Raw genomic sequence first — 19561 nt, 5'->3', positions numbered from 1 at the left:
GCCCACATGTAGGACCTTCAACTTGGCAGGGTATAATAACATGTATGTGTACCCCATTGCTTTTAACTTTTGTTTCACTCCACTATATGATTGCCTTTGGAGATGGACCGCCTTTTGTGAAATCAGGGAAAAAGAGTACGGTGTGGTTCTCATAAGAGGGGTCGCCATGTTTGCGTACTTCCTGCAGTATAATGTCGCGGTCTCCGTAATTGAGGATCTTAGCAATGATCATTCTGGGGGGGGCACTGGGCAGCCATGGGGTGAGAGCCCTACGTGCCCATTCCACCACAAATACAGACTACAGGGGAGAAGTGGGCGTTGTCTTCTCAACCTTGTTTCCGGTCCAGGGAAGAGCTGGCCTGGTAGTTCGGGCTGGACTGTTCCCATGGGGAACAGGGTCAAGACTGATTTGCATATGGCTGGGTTCAAACTGGGGTGGCATGGTGAGCAAAATAATTGATGGATTAAACCCAGATCTGTGACTGGGGGTGAATGTTTGATTTCTTCTGCATTCCATCCATCATCTGTTGTTTTTGCATTTGTCGCCCCAAGTGGGAAGAGCATGCCCAGACGTGGGTCCCGTGCTTGCTATGCCACCAGATTCAAGCTAGGCTGCCTGATGAAGGGTGATACCCTGAAACCGGTCCCTGGATGCTTGTTTCTGATCCAGGGAGGACCTGGCCTGGCCGTTCGGGCTGGACTGTTCCTCTGGGGAACAGGATCAAGACTGATTTGTATATGGCTGGGTCCATACTGGAATGGCATGGCAAGCAAAAATTGGATGGATTAAACTCAGATCTGTGACTGGGGTGAATGTTTGATTTGTTCTGCATTCCATCCATCATTTGTTGTTTTTGCATTTGTCACCCCATGTGGGCACTGCAACTAAAATCAGCACCTGCTCTAGGAGGAGGGGAGGAGAGTGTCATATCTCTGTAGATATGGCACTCTTCTGCTCGCTCCCTGTCATGCAACTCAGTGCAGCATTTTTGGCTGCTGCGTTCCATACCCTTTTTGTAAATCTGGGCCTCCATCTTCACCAAGGAGCTACAAACCACTAAATGAAAAGTCATTCCCCACAGCAAAAGTCTAACCATAAACTCTGCCCCAAACTGGCGGGAAAAGTACTCTCGCTAACAACTGTAACCATTGCACACCTATCTCCCTAGGCTCAACTCTTGCTTTCTCACCTCAGCCAGGGCCCTATATTCCCAATAATGCACTGCCCCATTTGAAAACCAGATACATTCCTATTTCTACCTTATAGCCACACCTCCTATCTTCTCCACAATTACACCAACTATCAGTCCCAAACTAAGACCAGCACAATTCATATAACACTCCCCGACCACCACCGTCGGCTACCACCACCAGCCTCACCCCCATCGATCAAACATTCCCAGTGGTAGACTATCACTCCTCCCATCCGGACCCACCCCTAACCCCTGCTTTGTTTCTCCACAACCACCCCCAGACAGACCCACTATAAATTCCTTCCACAAACCTAACCAATTTCTGCAACACTCTCCCCCGACTTTTCTCCTTCCCCAGCCTCTGGCCATAAAACAACCTAGATTTAAAACACTTATTAATCCCAGGATGCTCCTCCCAAACTTCCTGTCCATATGACCTCTAATCTCCATTTCACCCTGACACTTCCAACTCGTTTTCACCCACAAACCCTCTAGGTACTCCCCTCTTAACAAACAAACAAACCTCCAAGATCAACATCAACTCCATTCATGACAAAATGGATGACCTCTCAAAAAACTCAGATCACTTGCCCTCTTAGAAGAATGCATGCACTCTCAACAAACAGGGAACATACTTACAAACACTCTTCCTCCTTAATGAAACCCACAGTCTAGAACAACAGAGAACCTTGCTCCAGCACAACCACACAAGAGCTCAACAACAGCTCCATCAAAAGACTGCTCCTCTTAATCACCTCAGATCCCCCAGGCACCACTCTGCCCTGCCAAGCCACATCATTACCAGCAAGCATTGCTCACATGTGCTACAACGATGTAGCACACTACAGGAACCTCACCCAAATCCCAATTCAATCTTTCACTGCCTTCAAAACAGAGTTCTCCCATCTTATGTTAAGCACTGATCTGTTTGATCCCACGGAGGTGTGATGGAGAGTTGAGCCGCTGGTTCCGAGCTCCGCCCTGACACCCAAGCTCTACCCACAAGCTCAAGTGGATAGATCAAATGCATCCTGGGGGAAAGGAGATTGGGATGAAGAGAGAGAGAGATATATACGGTTCAGACCTCACGACATCCACGCATGTTGATCTCCTTACGAAGGCATGATGTGTTTTACAAGTAAAAGGAACATGATTAATTCCGTGTATTAACATTGGCTTGCATACCCTGTTCACAAATCCTAATATATACCTGCAATGATCCCCTTTCCCACTTGTGTGGTGCTCTCTCCCTCCTTGTGGTATGATTTGGGATTCTGAGTGACCTACACTGAAAAAGCGTCTTTAGGATTTGGAATCAATTATGCATGTGAATATCCCCTTATGTACTACACCTACCAGATTTTTGTTTGATTATTCTGTAACTTCACAATCCGTATCAGATCCATGGAATCTTATTGTTCAGGGTTTTAAACTCAGAATGTGGTACAGCAATCACAAAATACACATTTAGTTATTGTCACATATTGTGAGCACAGAGGTGAGTACAGTACAAGTACAATGGTGAAAACATATGTTAGTTTCACCAGGTTCTGCAACTCAATTAGCAACAGTTTTTTCATCATCACTGTTAGCTACAAGGGTTGTCATGAGTATAAACAGGATTACGTTAATAACACAAGAAGTACTAGGAAATTCTATTTTTTCTAAAATATGCCAACATGATACATTGTTCAAGCGTGCACCATCCAGAGTTCGTGCAACTTAATTTCTGCTTTTCTTTTTAGGTTCGGGAGCTTTGATGATTAAGCAAACATCAATGAGGTAAGTGTAAAGCAAGCGAGCAGCACATTACCACCAAAAACAGTCCTCAATGCTGTGTTTCTTATTTCTCAGATGCGCGAAGACTCAGGGAGGAAGACGCCGCTGCACAGGAAAAAGCCACCGCAGGGCAGAAGAAACAAGCTGCTTCCAGGTAAGCAACTGGAACAGCAAGCGGAGTTTCAAGAACAACCGTGGCCTTAATTAACAGCAGAGCCTGACTCTGAGGTCTCTACTCCACAACTGTAGATTAGGACCTAAACAGAACATGGAAATGAAGGACATGGTCAGGTTGCAGAATATGGATCTAATCTTCCTCTCAGAAACTTGGTTCCCAAGCCCATCGCTTCCTGACCTGGATAGCCTATTCCCACCCGGTTAGGAAATTTCACCCATTGACTAGGGGTGGAGTTGCTGTTTTTCACAAAACCTCTATCCGTTGCACCACAGTGAAAACCTCTCAGCACTCAACCTTCTAATGCCTCTCAAGTGGAAACAAAACAACAGATCTGAAATCCACAATACTCCACACCATCTACCATTCTTCAAGGAAAAATGCTCTAGTTGTGGAAGAAATGATTAGTTAATTACAGAAAGCACCTGCTCCACCACAACCCACATCTTTCTTAGATACTTCACTCTCCACTGTGGAAACAAGTTCGACCTACCCCTCTCTCAGCTTGAAGCATTCCTAACCAATAACAATCTGGAATAAACATGCTCCAGTGACACCTACACAAAAAGAAATATAAACAACTGCATAATCCCGATAGGAAGAAAAATCATAACTGACACTTTGATCCCCGTCTACTACTTGGACCACCTCCTAATACATTTCAAACATTGATTTTCCAAACTAGCACACTGGGACCATTCCAAGCTCCCCAAATACTGGATCAGAAACTTCATGCAAGTAGACCTATCTTCCCTCAAAAAATAATCTCCACAATACTAAGGACTACCATAACCAACAATAACCCCAACAACTCTCTCCGCCATCTACCAACCTTACTAGAGGCACAGGCAAATTGCTCCTATGAAGTAAAAAAAAAAAAATATGGGCTAAGAAAAAGAGAACCTGGTTCTCCAGAGTTAATTTCATAGAAGAACCCTCAGGCTAGCAGAACGGGCTTGGCCCAGAAGTATTCCAAAAGCAAATCTCGTGACTGTGTAATTCATGCAAAGAATACAAAAAATTTATTCTGGAAGCTGAGGCAAACTGTATCAGAGATTGAATCAATAATTCCAATAATAAACCAAGAAAACTCTTTGAACTAGTCAATAATCACACCACTCCTCAGCCACCCACTATCATTTCCTATTCCAAAAAATCCTGTGAAAAATGCTCCAACATCTTCAACTCTAAAATAAGAGCGATCAAACACTCTGAAAGGCTAAACTTCTAATGAGCCCCCAGCAGCACAGCTAAGCATCAAATCCCCTTTGAGATGGTCAACTTTCAAGGAAGTAGCACAAGTCAAAGTCTTTCAACCACCCCAAAATTTACCCCACCAACACATTTTTAGACCCAATACCAGCCAAAAATCCTCAAAGGTATCATCTCTGCCTACATTCCTCTCTTGATCAGAATGATAAATGACCCTCTCACCCAAGGGAATGTTCCAGGCAGTCTCAAAGTAGCTAAAAAAAAAACCTCTACCAAAGAAACACAATGCCAACCTGGAAGACATGAACAACTTCTTCCCAGGATTCAATCTTCAATTCATGGCCAGTCTTGGAAAGCTACGTGGAAAGACAACTGAAACCTATATTAACAAACACAGTCTAATCAACCTCCACCAGTCAGGATTCAGAAGCGGCTGCAGCACAGAATCTGCTATAATAGATGAAACACTCACCCACTTTGTGGAAAGTGAGTCAGATTTGCTTTCTACTACTGTCATTCAACATTGTCAACCTTATCTCATTGATAAAATCATGAAGAATTGGATGGTTTTTGAAGGCAGGGTGCTAATACAATGATTCCTCTCAACTCCCAATACGTGAATTCGCCAATGACATATCATACCGTCCCTACTCGAAAAAGCAGTTCCTCAGCCTTCATCCTCTCACACATCCTCTTCAAACTATACACAGAACCCCCGGACTCTCTCTTGAATAACTTGAACTTCCCATTCTACCTATACACCAACGAAACCCAATATAAAATTAAGATCTACTCCTCTGAGGACATGACCGCACTAGGAACTGTCTTAAAAGATCTTCAAACATGGATTACCAAATACAACCTCAAATTACCCCTCTGAAAACAGAATTCCTCCTGATCTCACTTACTCATAGTAACACACCCATATAAACCTGGATGGATTTGGTAATTATTCTTGACGGTAAGACCTCAATTGTTGAGACCGCATATCCTTGGGCTTCATCCTGGACAAGAATGTAAATCTTAACATTCACTTCACTTCCATAGCAGAAGGTACTCAACATCAAATCAGACTCTGAAAAGTCAGACCCTTCATCCAGACTAACGACAAGACTAATGTCTGATCTCCATTGCTCTCTAAACTCAGCTGTAGAAAAGACCTCTTAGTCAGCATTTTCAAACCTCCCTTTGCCCCTTTAAAAGCAGCATTAAGCTCTGTAGCCCGCTCATAACCAAGCATCATTAAATGAGATCACATTACTCTCTTACTGACTGCCCTCAATTGAATTCAAATCGAAGCCAGAAATATTTTTAAGCAAGCCTGCATCTTCTACAAATTCATACACCATGGAACTCCAACCCATCTGGCTCGCAAACGAAGGCCCAGATTCACTAATGCTTTGTGCTAGGTTTGCATCACTTTTGTGACTTTGTGACGTAAACTTGGTGCAAAGTGTTAGGGTGGGATTTACTATCCAGCGCAATACAGGATTTGGATTGAACAGTATCCCACAGAAACACAAAGCTGTGTTATGCAGTGTTTTGTATTACTGTGCATCAAGGGAGTGTTCCGTGTATTCCCTGGGTAGTGAATCCTCAATCCAATGCAACTGCCCATGGGTTTTGATGCAAACCCTAGCTACAAACATTGATAGACAGGGATTTGCAATAAAATCTTACCTCTCCTCGAGGCAGGCATAACGACAAGAGAATCTTCCATTTCTCCTTGTGTTTCTAACTTTGCATGTGTGCTGCATTGTACAGCACACATACAAAGTGGGAAAAGTATTAGAATTGCACCATTTCAGTACAAAACCTGTGCTTCAGAGAACGGATACACCCTTGCACTATGGCCCAAAGGGGTGTGCATTGTTGCAGGCTACCAAAAACGTTCCAGCGCTGGGAAGGGATAAAAATGCAACATAAGTTAGAAGATATTTCCCATGATTTCTTCTCATGACACAAGGCAGCGCAGCAACTTTGGTATAGGTTGGCTTGCATCAAAGAACAGTAAATCTGGACCAAAATGTTTAAGGTAGATCCTGAATGCTCATAAAATCTCCACATCTAGAAACCCTCTGTTCAGAAAATCCCACTCAAGGAAGCAATCCTTCTCAGGCAGTGCTTCTAAAATCGGGAACTCCATCCCAGCAGCCATAAAAAACAATCTTTCTCAAGCCTCATTTAGAAAAGAACTCAGACACTTCCTCATTAATCTGTCCCTACAACTATAAACTAACAAACCTTGTCCAGTCTTCATAGCTGAGTCATACCACCGAGGTATCTTCTAAAGCTTTCTAAAGCTCTTCCTTTCCTCCCTCCTCTCACCAACAATGCCCTCTTGATCATCCCCACATGTATTTACCTTGTTTTACTATTGCAAAGCATTCTGTCACACATCCAGTTTCGGTTCACGCTACATACAAAAGAAATAATTACATTAATTTAATAAGTAACATTAATTTATAAATAACCTCTCCCAAATACCTAGAGAAGGGGCAACATAAGATTTTACTTGCCTTTTTAAAGGATGTCAAGCTTCATATTACCACTTTAGGCTTCCGCCAACAAATGAAACCAATAGCTTTCACTTGGGGCTATCCCTACACAATTACTTCTCACTCATCCTCATAGCTTGTACAAGTCTACTCCTCTTCACGGACAGGTGTATCAATAGGCCTACAAGAGACACAAAAAGAACATTCAAAATACGCATTACATTACATGGATGTAGCAGGTAGCTCCATAAACTCAAACAAAAACCTAAAACACAAATATCCACTGAACAGATTTGCAAAGCATTAAAGAATCTGGGGCATGCCTGACTTCTGCAAATCTTTTCGAATAAAGTTAAGAGCAAAGCCAAGTCGGTACTAAATGCTTTTTTCTTTTAAGTTAATCGTATGTGCAACATTTTCTATGGCAAGAACATATATACCACATATATACCACAGCCAACAGTACCACTGTTGTATATGTGATTCATTCGAGGTTCACTGGAAAACACATAGGTATATTGTCAAAATACTTTAAGGCAGAATAAGAGAAAGAAAAGTCAATAAGTGAGAATGTGTCAATGACGTAGCCTAGCTGTGATAGGGTTATCCCCTGTATAGGATGAATTTCCAGGTGTGGTGTGGGGGCAGAGTGTAAACTAATGTGTAAGATAAACCCAAAAGAGACCTCGTTTTTGTGAATACACAGAGGTAAAGTTCCTGTGCTGTCATGGTTTTAATCCTGACCCAGAGATGCATGAATACATTATTTAGCATACTCTGGAGTTGAATTAATGAATGTTTATTTTATTAGTTAATTAAAACCATAAACATTTTCCTTCAACATAAAATGAACAGAACAGTATTGGTGCTCTAAGACATTTATATTGCAATAAAAATTATGAAATAAAAGTAATTTGATACATTCTGCAGATTTGCCCCCTCTTAATTCCAGTTGATGGTACATGGCTTAATTACAAGGTTGGCTGGATGCACAGCGATGTTACCTAAGAGCCTTCCTCTCTTTAATATATTTATCCATAGTAGATGGATTTTGTTTCCATTGGCACCATCCCTTGATTTGGCTCATGAAAATTTGGAGGAAAAAAATTCAAAAAATTGAACCAGCCTAATATTCAATATGATGTTTCATGGATTAAATGCTTCAGTTAAAGCTTGTCTACATGATCCAATCCCCAAAACATTTAGGCCCTCATTACAACCCTGGCCGTAAATCCCGCTTTCCGCCATGCAGAAGACCGCCAACATACCGCTGCGGCCGCAGAATTCCGCTACAGGTATTACGACCCACATCTCGGAATCCGCCACAATACAGACAACCACACAAGTCTGCCACACCAAAGGTCAGTGATAAACTGGCGATACCAAAACCGACACCGTCACGCCAACAGGAATAAGCCCACACTATCACGACCCACGAATCAACGCAGCGGTCATTCAACCGTGGAAATCCATTGGCAGTACACACCGCTGCGCTGAAAACACACACACACTTACAAAACACAACCACATTGGACAATTCAAAATACACGCACCTGATACACATACACACACCACACCCAATCCAATATAAAGCACACACCCACATCACCCACAAACCCTTACAACCAAAAATTTGAAAGAAGGCCAGAGAGAGAGACTACCAACACCAGCATCCACAGACACACAACACCATCACTTACACAACATCCACGCACCTCAAACAACACACACCAACACATCCCCTCACACATCACAACAGACACCACCTCACACATCACCCACACCACATCATGGCACCTCAACGACACCCTAGGTTCTCTGAGGAGGAGCTCAGGGACATGGTGGAGGAAATCGTCCAGGTAGAGCCACAGCTATTCGGATCACAGGTGCAGCAGACGTCCATTGCAAGGAAGATGGAGCTATGGAGCAGAATTGTCGACAGGGTTAACGCAGTGGGACAGCATCCAAGAACACGGGAGGACATCAGGAAGAGGTGGAACGACCTACGGGGGAATGTGCGTTCTGTGGTATCCAGACACCAGATTGCTGTACAGAGGACTGGCGGTGGACCCCCACCTCCTCCCCCACAACTAACAACATGGGAGGAGCAAGTCTTGGCAATCATACATCCTGAGGGCCTCGCAGGAGTAGCAGGAGGACTGGACTCTGGTATGGCAAATCTTTAATACTTTATCCCCCACACCCCACCTGCATGCCATCACATATCGCCACCCTTACCCTCACACCCATCACCCCAACAACCCACAGATACCCCACTAACACAACCCACACATCTCAAAACCAAGCCCTGAATGTAACACCGATGCATGGACACCCATCACCAAAGCATGTCTAGTACAGAGACTCACTCATGCCCCAAAATCACCAATCACACAAGGACCAAGCCAATAATGCAAGCACAGGAGTAGAGGGTCACTCACCCATTGCACACGATGGCACACCCACATAAAATAACTATGCATTTACACCCCAACAGGACCCATACCCAACGTCACCGGACAGGAGGTGCCAGACATTTCCAGTCCCCCCACAGAAGAGACCCACAGTGATGACAGCAGCTCTGCACGCCTGGATCAAGATGACCAGCCCGGCCCATCAGGGACCTCGGGACAGTCGGTTCCCCTGTCACAAACCACCATTGAACCTCCCCCATCAGGAAACACCACCACAGCACCCACCCAGCGGGCCCATCCCTCTGTCCCCAGGACACTTAAATCAGCATTGTGTCCACCACTACAGGGAACCCAGGCAACCCCACTAACACAGGATGATAAGGAACCTGGGGGCAGTGGCAATGGGCACATGGATCAGGGGACAGAGACACAGGATAACAGGGAAGCTGGGAGGACTTCTGTGCGACAAGGGGAGGACAAGCCCAGGGAACCCACTCTCCACGAGGCACTCTCCAACATCATGGGAGCTTATCACCATTCCCATTACTGGGCAAGTTTCAGGAGACCCAGCAGCTGCAGGAGGAACACTACCTGGTGATCAGGGAGGACTTGAATTCCATCAACACCACCCTGGTCACCATTGCAGGGGTGCTGGCAGACCTTCTCAACACCAGGAGGGACACAGTGGCACACCAACGGGCCAGTGACACTAGCCTGGATGATGAACAGCCCTCCACCTCCGCTGGCGCTGGTGGACAGGAGTCACTGCCACAGGACCAACAGGCCACCAGCACCCCACCCCCTGCAGATGGAGAACCACCCCGCAAACGGTCCCTGAGATCCAGGAACAAGACAGAGAAAATTGCCAAGACCCCCGCCAGGAAATAAGACCCTCCTGAATGTCACCCTTCTGTCCCACTATGTCACTTCCTATGCCCCTTTGGACAATGCACCTGTGAAACACATAGACAGTACTCTGCCATGGACATACCTTCACCATCACCCCAGCCCATTTTACAACCCCCTCCACTTATTTGCACAGGAATAAACACACTTCAATCACAAAACAATCTGGAGTCAGTCTGTGCTTTCACAAATGTGTAATTGCAATATCTATGAAATACAGCAATGCCAATTTACTTGTTCACATACCAATGTAACACAGCTGTAGGCCAGGAGTAAACATAGCAGAGGGCACAAAGTGGGACACAGATATGTGAAATGGAAGGTCAAAGTGACAAGTCAGTGTCCATACACTGAGTGAAGATGACAGACTTATGCTAGGTCCAACAAAAGTATGAGATGTGGGAAGCAGTGACATCTTCTTACCTGTGTCTCACTGGAAGTATTGCAAGATGAAGTTGTTTCGGTTGTCGATATCCTCTTCTTCTGCCTCCTCTTCTTCACTGTCCACAGGCTCCACAGCTGCCACAAGACCACCATCTGGCCCATCCTCCTGCAGAAAAGACACCTGGTGTCGCAAAGCCAGGTTGTGCAGCATACAGCAGGCCACGATTATCTGGCACACCTTCTTCGGTGAGTAGTATAGGGAACCCACCTGTCAGATGGAGCCACCAGAATCTGGCCTTCAGGAGGCCGAAGGTGCGTTCTATTATCCTCCTAGTTCGCCCATGTGCCTCATTGTAGCGTTCTTCTGCCCTTGTCCTGGGATTCCTCACTGGGGTCAGTAGCCATGACAGGTTGGGGTAACCAGAGTCACCTGCAAATGTCAAGGGACAACTGTTAGATACACACTAACCCTTAGAGACAACCCCATACCCAGACACCTATGTCAACTGTATTGGGACCTTGTCCTCACCTATTAGCCACACATGGTGCCTCTGGAGTTGCCCCATCACGGGATGCTGCTATTCCTCAAAGTGTAAGCGTCATGCACAGAGCCAGGATACTTGGCATTCACATGGGAGATGTACTGGTCTGACAAACACACCGTCTGCACATTCATCGAATGGTAGCTTTTCCGGTTTCTGTACACCTGTTCATTCCTGCGGGGGTAAAAATGCCACATGGGTGAAACAAATGTTGTTGGAGATATGTCTCAGGGCATAGAAGTCGCCTTTCACTGTGGGTAAATCCTCCACCTGAGGGAAAACGATGTAGCTGCGCATGTGTTTCAGCAGGGCGGACAACACTCTGGACAACACGTTAGAGAACATTGGCTGGGACATCCCTGATGCCAGGTCCACTGTTGTTTGAAAAGACCCACTGGCCAGGAAATGGAGTACAGACAGGACCTGCACTAGAGGGGGTATCCCTGTGGGATGGCGGATAGCTGACATCAGGTCTGGCTCCAACTGGGCACACAGTTCTAGGATTGTTGCACGATCAAGTCTGTATGTGATTATGATATGTCTCTCGTCCATTGTCGATAGGTCCACCAGGGGTCTGTACACAGGAGGATGCCGCCATCTCATCACCTGCCCAAGCAGACGCGCCCTATGGAGGAGAACAGCGAGCAGAGAGTCATCTAACACTGAGGTATCACAATGTGTTATTTGCAGAAATGCAAGTAATCCGCAATGTGCTGGTATCTGTCTGTATTCCTGGCCTACATAGGTGTGACGCGGTTTATATCCATCCTATGTGGCCCCCTGAAATGGCGGCTGCCTGACCTGTAAGGTGGGACAAGGGGATATGAGGTAACTGCGCTGGCGTACTACACCGTCACCGTGGGCAGTCGAAGACCGCAACGTAATTCTGCATTGGTTAACATTGGGCCCTATGGGTCCCTGGAGCCAATGACGATGTACACCGGTGGTGACGGTATGCACTGCCGCGGACGTGACCGCCATTTTCTCTCTGTTCACTCACTTGATACCTGACCTTCAACAGGAGAGGACCTACAATGCAAGTGCTGCTGTGACCTGTGTCTGGAGGCGACAATGGCTACAGTGTCTGGGGAAAGGGCCCCTGCCTTCACTTCGGAGGAGTTGGAGAAACTAGTGGATGGGGTCCTCCCCCAGTACACGCAACTGTACGGTCCTCCAGACAAACAGGTGAGTACACTGTGAGCATGCTGCATGGGCAATGCCTGTTTTGAGTGGTGTGGATGGAAGACACATGGGGGGAGCTGAGGCCTGCATGTGCTGATGGTGAGTGTCGGTGCATCAGGGCATGGGTTGGAACTGGTGGGCAATGAGTATGACGGTCCAGACGGGTGAGTAATTTCCTTTCCCCCTGTACCATTCCTCTAGGTCAGCGCCCACCAGAAGAAGGGTATTTGGTGTGCCATCGCCAAGGACATCCGGACACTCGGGGTCTACCACAAACGGAGCACCCACTGCCGTAAAAGATCGGAGGACCTGCACCGCTGGAGCAAGAAGACGGCTGAGGCCCAGCTGAGGATGGCCTCCCAACGTGGAAGGGGTGCCATTCGCACCATGACCCCCCTGATGTTCCGGATCCTGACGGTGGCCTATCCGGAGTTGGATGGGCGCTTGAGGGCATCATAGCAGCCACATGGGGGTGAGTACACTCTCATTCAGCTGACTGCGCGCATTACGAGGTGTTTGGGTGGGAGAGGTGGGCAGTGGGTGCCTCTAGGCCAGGGTGAACTTGGTAGGCAAGGTCCCTTGTGAGGCAGGCTTTGTGGCACCCCAACCCCACTAGTGGCAAGAGCCATCTACACCTAGTCAGGCTCCTGTGACTTCCAGGTGTGCAGCAATTGGGCTGAGGCCTCGTACCCCATGGTCAGGTGAATTTTCTAGGAACTGTTAGTGCATGGCGTAGTGCTGAGGGCTACTCCCTGGGTGTTCTGTCCGCCAACGGTAATGGTGTTGCATGCACTAAACATGTTTTTCTTCTGTCTTTCTCCCCCTTTTTGATTTGTCTCCCTGTTCTTGTGTGCAATAGCATCATCTTGCGGTGGAGCAGTGGCACCGGAGCAGGAGGGAGCTGCAACCCACTTGTCCCTGGAGGGTGAAGCAACAAAGTCTGAAGCCACCAGTGGGACGAAGGGCGAGGGGAGCTCCACGACGGGGACTGGAGTATACACCAGCGACAGCGACTCCGCCTCTGATGGGAGCTCAACAGGTACAGCCGCCCCCCCCCTACCAGCACTGCCCTCCCAGCAGCCCCTCAGCGTGTGTCCCGTGCCCGCTCACCCAGGAGGCTGGGCATCTCATTCGCCCCAGGCACCTCAGGCCCTGCCCCAGTCAGCCCTGCTGTCCTCAGTAAGGAGGCTACTGACCTCCTGAGATCCCTCACTGTTGGGCAATCTACCATTTTGAATGCAATCCAGGGTGTCGAGAGGCATTTGCAACAAACAAATGCATAACTGAAGGGCATTCATTCTGGGCAGGCGGCCCAACAGAGAGCATTTCAGGCCCTGGCCTCAGCACTGATGGCAGCCATTGTCCCTATGTCCAGCCTCCCCCTTCCAACCTCCTCCACCCAGACCCAATCCCCTGTACCTCAGACTATCCCAAGCACACCATCAGAACAGCATGCACACAAAAGTGGCTCCAGAAAACATAAGCACCACACATTCCACAAGCACTCACACAATCACCATCCCCATGCAGACACAGCATTATCCACTGCCTCCACTGTGTCCCCCTACTCCACATCCTCCTCCTCCCTCCCTGTCTCATCTCCACTCACACCTGCATGTACTACATCCTCAGCCACTACCTCCATCACCAGCACACCGCTCACGTGCAATCACCACCCCACTACCATTCACACACCCCCTGTGTCCTCTCCCAGTGTGTCTGTGAGCCGTCCTCCCAAAGTGCAGGCACACACCCACCCAACAGCCATCCATCCCACAACAGCCTCTGGCCCATGCACCTTCACCCAAGTTCAGCAGACGTACACCTCCCACAACCACTACCTCTTCCTCCACTCCCAAACCCACTCAATCTTCCCTCCCAGTGTGTCTAAAAAACTTTTCCTCACAACCCTTGACCTCTTCCCTTCACCCCCGTCCTTCCCCTAGGGCCAGGCTTTCCAGGTCCCAGCCCAGCACCTCAGCCACCAAATCCCCAGGCACAGTGGTGCCAGCAACTGCGGGGTCATCGAGTGCGCCACCCATCAGGGCTGCCAGTGTGCCACGTAGCGAGGGCAAGGACATTCCGCCACCTGCCAAGGTGAAAAAGGTGCCAAGGGCTCAGCAAAAACAAAAGGGGATAGTGGCAAGACAACTGCGGCACCATCAAAGGTGGGGAAGGGACAAAAGCAGAAGGGCAAGTCAGGAGAGGGCAGGGTGGCACCGACTGAGAGACCAGTGCCACACCTTCTGTCCACGACCACACCAACCTGTATGGCAGCGTACACCGCAAGCTGCCTCGCCACCACAACCTCCACCTGCCCCGCCACCTGCACCGCCACATGCATAGCCACCTGCACAGCACCTGCACAGCCACCTGCACCGGCACGCCTAAAGACTCAGCGACAGTCCCCATCCTCTTCCCCAGTGGGCAGCCGTCCGAGGCTGCAGGAGACATCCCGCTGTGTCCCTCAGTAGGTACTGACCCATGCACCACCGCCAGCACCGCCGCCACAGACACCGCCGCCACAGACACCGCCGCAAGCACAGCCACCAGCCCCGCGACGTGCTCGGACAGTGGCACCACCGCTGACATGGCTACCATCACCAGTGGTCAGTCGTCCGAGGCTGGAGGAGACTTCCTGGACCCTGGCCAGCTTCCATGAGGCATGACGACCATCACTGTTTGCACCTGTACCTCAGCAATCTCGTGGCACACACACCCAGGAGAGGGAATTGTACCGGCCACACTGCACGTGGAGCACTCTGGGCACCACGCCCCCTCCAGAACCAGTGGAGCGATACATCCACTACCTCAGTCCTTGGCAGGATGAAGCACTCTGGGCACCAGGCTCCCTCCAGAACCAGTGGAGAGATACATCCACTACCTCAGTCCTTGGCAGGATGAAGCACTCTGGTCACCATGGCCCCTCCAGAACCAGTGGAGAGATACATCCACTGTCGCGTGGGCTCTCATTATCCTAAATGAGACTACTGGATTTCTAGGCAGCAGGATCGATAACGGTGTGGGGGACTGAGTCTGACCCACGTGTAGGGAACTCTGTCACCCTAAATCCGGTTTTTGCTCCGGCTAACTAGCAGTGCCTCATTTCTCCCACGGGGAAGAGATGATTGGGCAGCCGAGCGCATGACATCTTTGGAACTTCTCAGGGAAGTCGTGGTCACTCAGATCCAAACCAACTCTCTCATTTACAGTATGATCTCATATACAAATGACAAAGGCAGTATAAGTTTTATATAATGTTTTAATAAAACGACTGCATTTTAGATAATAAGGCGTGAGCCGCAATAACCAGAACCATACAACACAGTAGGATTGAAATAGTCACCAGGAGAGTAAAACATAAGAACAAAGCTATCATCGTGTCTAATAGTTTCTACTCTCCCTCTGCTTGTTCTATTTCGAGCACAGCATGTTAAGCTTCTAACTTGCCTTTCTGAATCACTGGGGAGACATCAGCCCTCATACCTGAGCAAAGGCCTGTGATCTTGGTTCAGCATCTGCAACGAGGCAGTCAGCGTCTAGTTGTGGTTCCCTGGTCGGAATCTCCCTCTTGCGTGTGTTGGGACAAGGAAGTGTTTTTATACGTGATCACAAAATGTCCCTACGCAAGAATGCCAAAGACTAAACTCCTACCACGTCTATCGGAAATGTACCAGACTGTATCCTTGACTGAAGCACAGAGTGAACAAGAATGTGTTATGGAGAACTCCAGTGCTGAAGTAGGCTAAACAGTGTGATATGAATATAAAACAAGACCGTATAACTGTTTTTTTGAAAAATAACAGTACGAAGCCTAATAAAAAGCATTTAGAGCAAAGTGCACGGAGGCTCTAAGCTGCAAGCAAATGAATAAAATACATCCAGGGCAAAGTGCACAAAGGCCTAAAGCCTGAAGCTAATGCGCAAAGGATACTTAAAACTAACCACACTACACAACTACCTCAGTCCTTGGCAGGATAAAGCATTCTGGGCACTAGGCCCCCTCCAGAACCAGAGGAGAGATACATCCACTACCTCAGTCCTTGGCAAGATGAAGCACTCTGGGCACCAGGCCCCCTCCAGAACCAGTGGAGAGATACATTCACTTGAGAGACTGTGGCTTTGCACTCCCCAGGATAAAGCAGTGGGCAAACCACCCACTGGAGAGACTTGAGAGACTGTGGCTTTGCACTCCCCAGGATACAGCAATGGGCATGGAGCCCCCTCGTGCAGCAGTGGTGTTGTGCGTTCATCTGGCTGAGGTGCCCCCCCTCCCCCTGAGATGCCTGTATGTTTTCGATCTGATGCCCCAGCAGTGTTCTCTCCGTTTCCAGTCAGGTATCTTGTGTGGGCCTCGCCCATGCATTTTGGGACCAGTGGTCCACAGACAATGATTGGTACACTATCCGAACTTGCGTAGTTGGTGTACATATTTGTATATACTGAATTTTGATTTTTGACTATCTGATTTTTCATGATTACAATCGTTACAATCATTTAATTTTGTCCTTGCATTCTTCCAGGGGGTGGGGGGTGTATATGTAATGTTGCTGCATGTATTTGTGTGTAAGGTGTTGTGGGTGAGTGTGGGGGTATTGCGTGTTGAGTGTGTGTGTCACTCTCTTTTCCCTTCCCCCCTCCCCTGTGTTGTAGGTGCAGCACTCACGGTGGTCGTCCACGGAGTCTGTCCTGCTCCTGATAGAGTAGGAAGAAGAGCAGCATTGGTAACACCTGTAGTTCGGGCTCCATGGCGTCCTGGCTCCTCGTTGGGTGTCGAGAGGTGAGTGTTTTCCCTTCTGTGTACTGTTTCCACCATGCTTTTGATAGCGTTGGTTCCGCCCCGGAAAAGGTGGCAGATAGGCGTGTTGAAATACAGTGGGCGGTACTTTGTCCCCACCTGTTTGTTGGCAGTTACCGCTGCGGTGTTTGTTTTTACCGCCGTGGGGGTCGGAGTGTTAAAGTGGCTGTCTGTGTGGGCGGTTTCCGCATGGTCGTGATTCCATTTTATTTCCGCCGGCCTATTGGCGGTATTACTGCCGCTTTAACACCGACCGCCAGGGTTGTAATGAGGGCCTTAGTTCTTTTTTCAATAAGCATCTTCTTTCAGTAGCCAAAGCTGGGCAAATGCAGACCACATGCACCAGGTTTTCTTCCACCAGATGACATAGTCGGCACTTATGGGTGTCTGCTAGCGTCCCCTTCTTCCATTTTGGCATGAGGTCTAGCGTTTGAACTTCACACAGCCTTAGCCTTAGAAAGCGTTGTTTGATTTTCTGTGAATAGGGGAGCAGCCATAATTGGTGATTCTTTGAGAGTTTTATATGAATTAAGAATCAACCAACCATGCAACCTTTTAGCTAGAACTTTCCTGTCTTCTAGCCAGCTGTGTAATTTACTTGATTTATTCACTGCTTTGTTGAAAGCCAGGGTGGGAAGCGACTGATCCCATACATCGCCTACGTTTGAAAGAATTATACTCTTTTCCAGATGCCTTTTGTAATTGGTATTCCCTCTTTCTGAATTAATTTCCTGCCAAACTAAATTAGCTTGTGACCCTTTTGGGGCACGGCTCAGTTTGTAACAGCATTTGATATATGCCGCGGGACGAGCCAGCGACTGCTTAACCAACATAAATTCCAGTCTATATTGGGCTAGGGAGGCATGTCCTGGTAGCCGAAAGACACGCTTATATGTCTTTACCAGAAGTTTATCCAGGAGAGCTACCTCCATCCCCCTCATTATTTCGACCCCATAGGTGAGGGTTGGAAGTAATTTTTCTCTCATTATGGCTGTCAATGGATTCAGAGGATGGCCACAGATTGAATTTGCAAGCTTGCCAAAGGCGTGAACAAGTGCGTGCACCTTATTTTTTTATAGCTTCTTTTTATGGCACTTAATTACCTCTGACATCTATCACGACTCCTAGGTATCTGTATGAGCTTACTTCCTCTAAAGTCTTTCCATTCAGATAGCATTTACACTGGCTAGTGAGTCTGCGATTGAGAGTAATCATTTTAGATTTGCTATTGTTAATTTCTAATTCGTTTTTCTTGCATACTCTTGTAGATTGTTTAGCAGTTTTTGCATGCCTATTCTGGTGTTGCTAAGCAATAATAGGTCATAACATGTTAGATAGTTGTTGGCCACCTAGACAGGGGGAGTAGGCTGACTGATCGTTTAACTTAGCAGAGAGATCTGCTATGTACAGGTTAAATAGTGTTGGGCCAATACACAGCCTTGTTTAACACCAACTGTTGTTTTAACTGCCCTAGATAGGTGTGAACCTCCCCCCAGTTTGTCCTTCACCCATGTATCAGAGTACATCAATTTGATGGCATTTAAAATCGTAGCTGGTAACCCCCAAATCTGCAGTTTGGCCCATAATTTGCAACAGGGGACACAATCAAAGGCAGCTTTAAAATCAACAAAGCACAGATAGGTGGGAGTCCCAGTTGCTTTTGCTCTGTTGATGATCAGTCTCATTGCCATAAGGTTCATTAACGTTCCTTAATACTTTGTGAAGCTGCTTTGAATTAAGGGCAGTATGTTGTTATCTGCAATCCATATCTCTAAGGGATGTAGCACACAAGATGAAAAATACTTGAGGTCGACGTCTAAGTGGGCGATTAATTTGTAATTGCTTGGCGAAGCACCGTTCCCTCCCTTGTATATGCGGTGGATTATTGAACCTCTCCAGGTTGCCGGGACAATTCCTGTTGTAAGACCATTTAGCACAAAGAGGCCTACAGATTCACAGATGTGTATAAAACTCTCCCCTAACTTATCTTTCCTACTTTTTATTGGGAGAGTTTGGCCAGGCACCATTGCCACTGTTTGAATTTGATCTTCACCAGGATTATAGAATAGACAGAGATTAAAATCACCCGAAATTAGCCAATATGCAGAGTGTACTGGGCTTTTTATCCTTACCAGTTGGTTTAGTAACTTGTTGGCTTCAATTGTTTTCTTTTTTGGATTAATGTATATATTGACTAAGATCAATGGTTCCTGTATATTCTTTCCCCATCCATCAAGCCTGACTAGTTGAAAGGGTAGATATTCCTCCTTATGCTCTGTGATCTTCGCTAGGATGCTTGTGCTAACATAGATTGTTAGGCCTCCCTTCGCCGTGCCAGACCTATTGGTTTTTGTGGCTGGACTGAAATATTCCATAAATCCTATTAGCGGTGTTGATTCCTTAACCCAGGATTCCTGTAGGAGTATAATGTCATATGAACTAAAAAATGTTGTTACTGCTGGGTCCTCCATCTTTGCC

Source organism: Pleurodeles waltl, chromosome 11 (assembly GCF_031143425.1).
Source record: "Pleurodeles waltl isolate 20211129_DDA chromosome 11, aPleWal1.hap1.20221129, whole genome shotgun sequence".
NCBI lineage: Eukaryota > Metazoa > Chordata > Amphibia > Caudata > Salamandridae > Pleurodeles > Pleurodeles waltl.
This window is presented reverse-complemented; position numbering follows the sequence as displayed.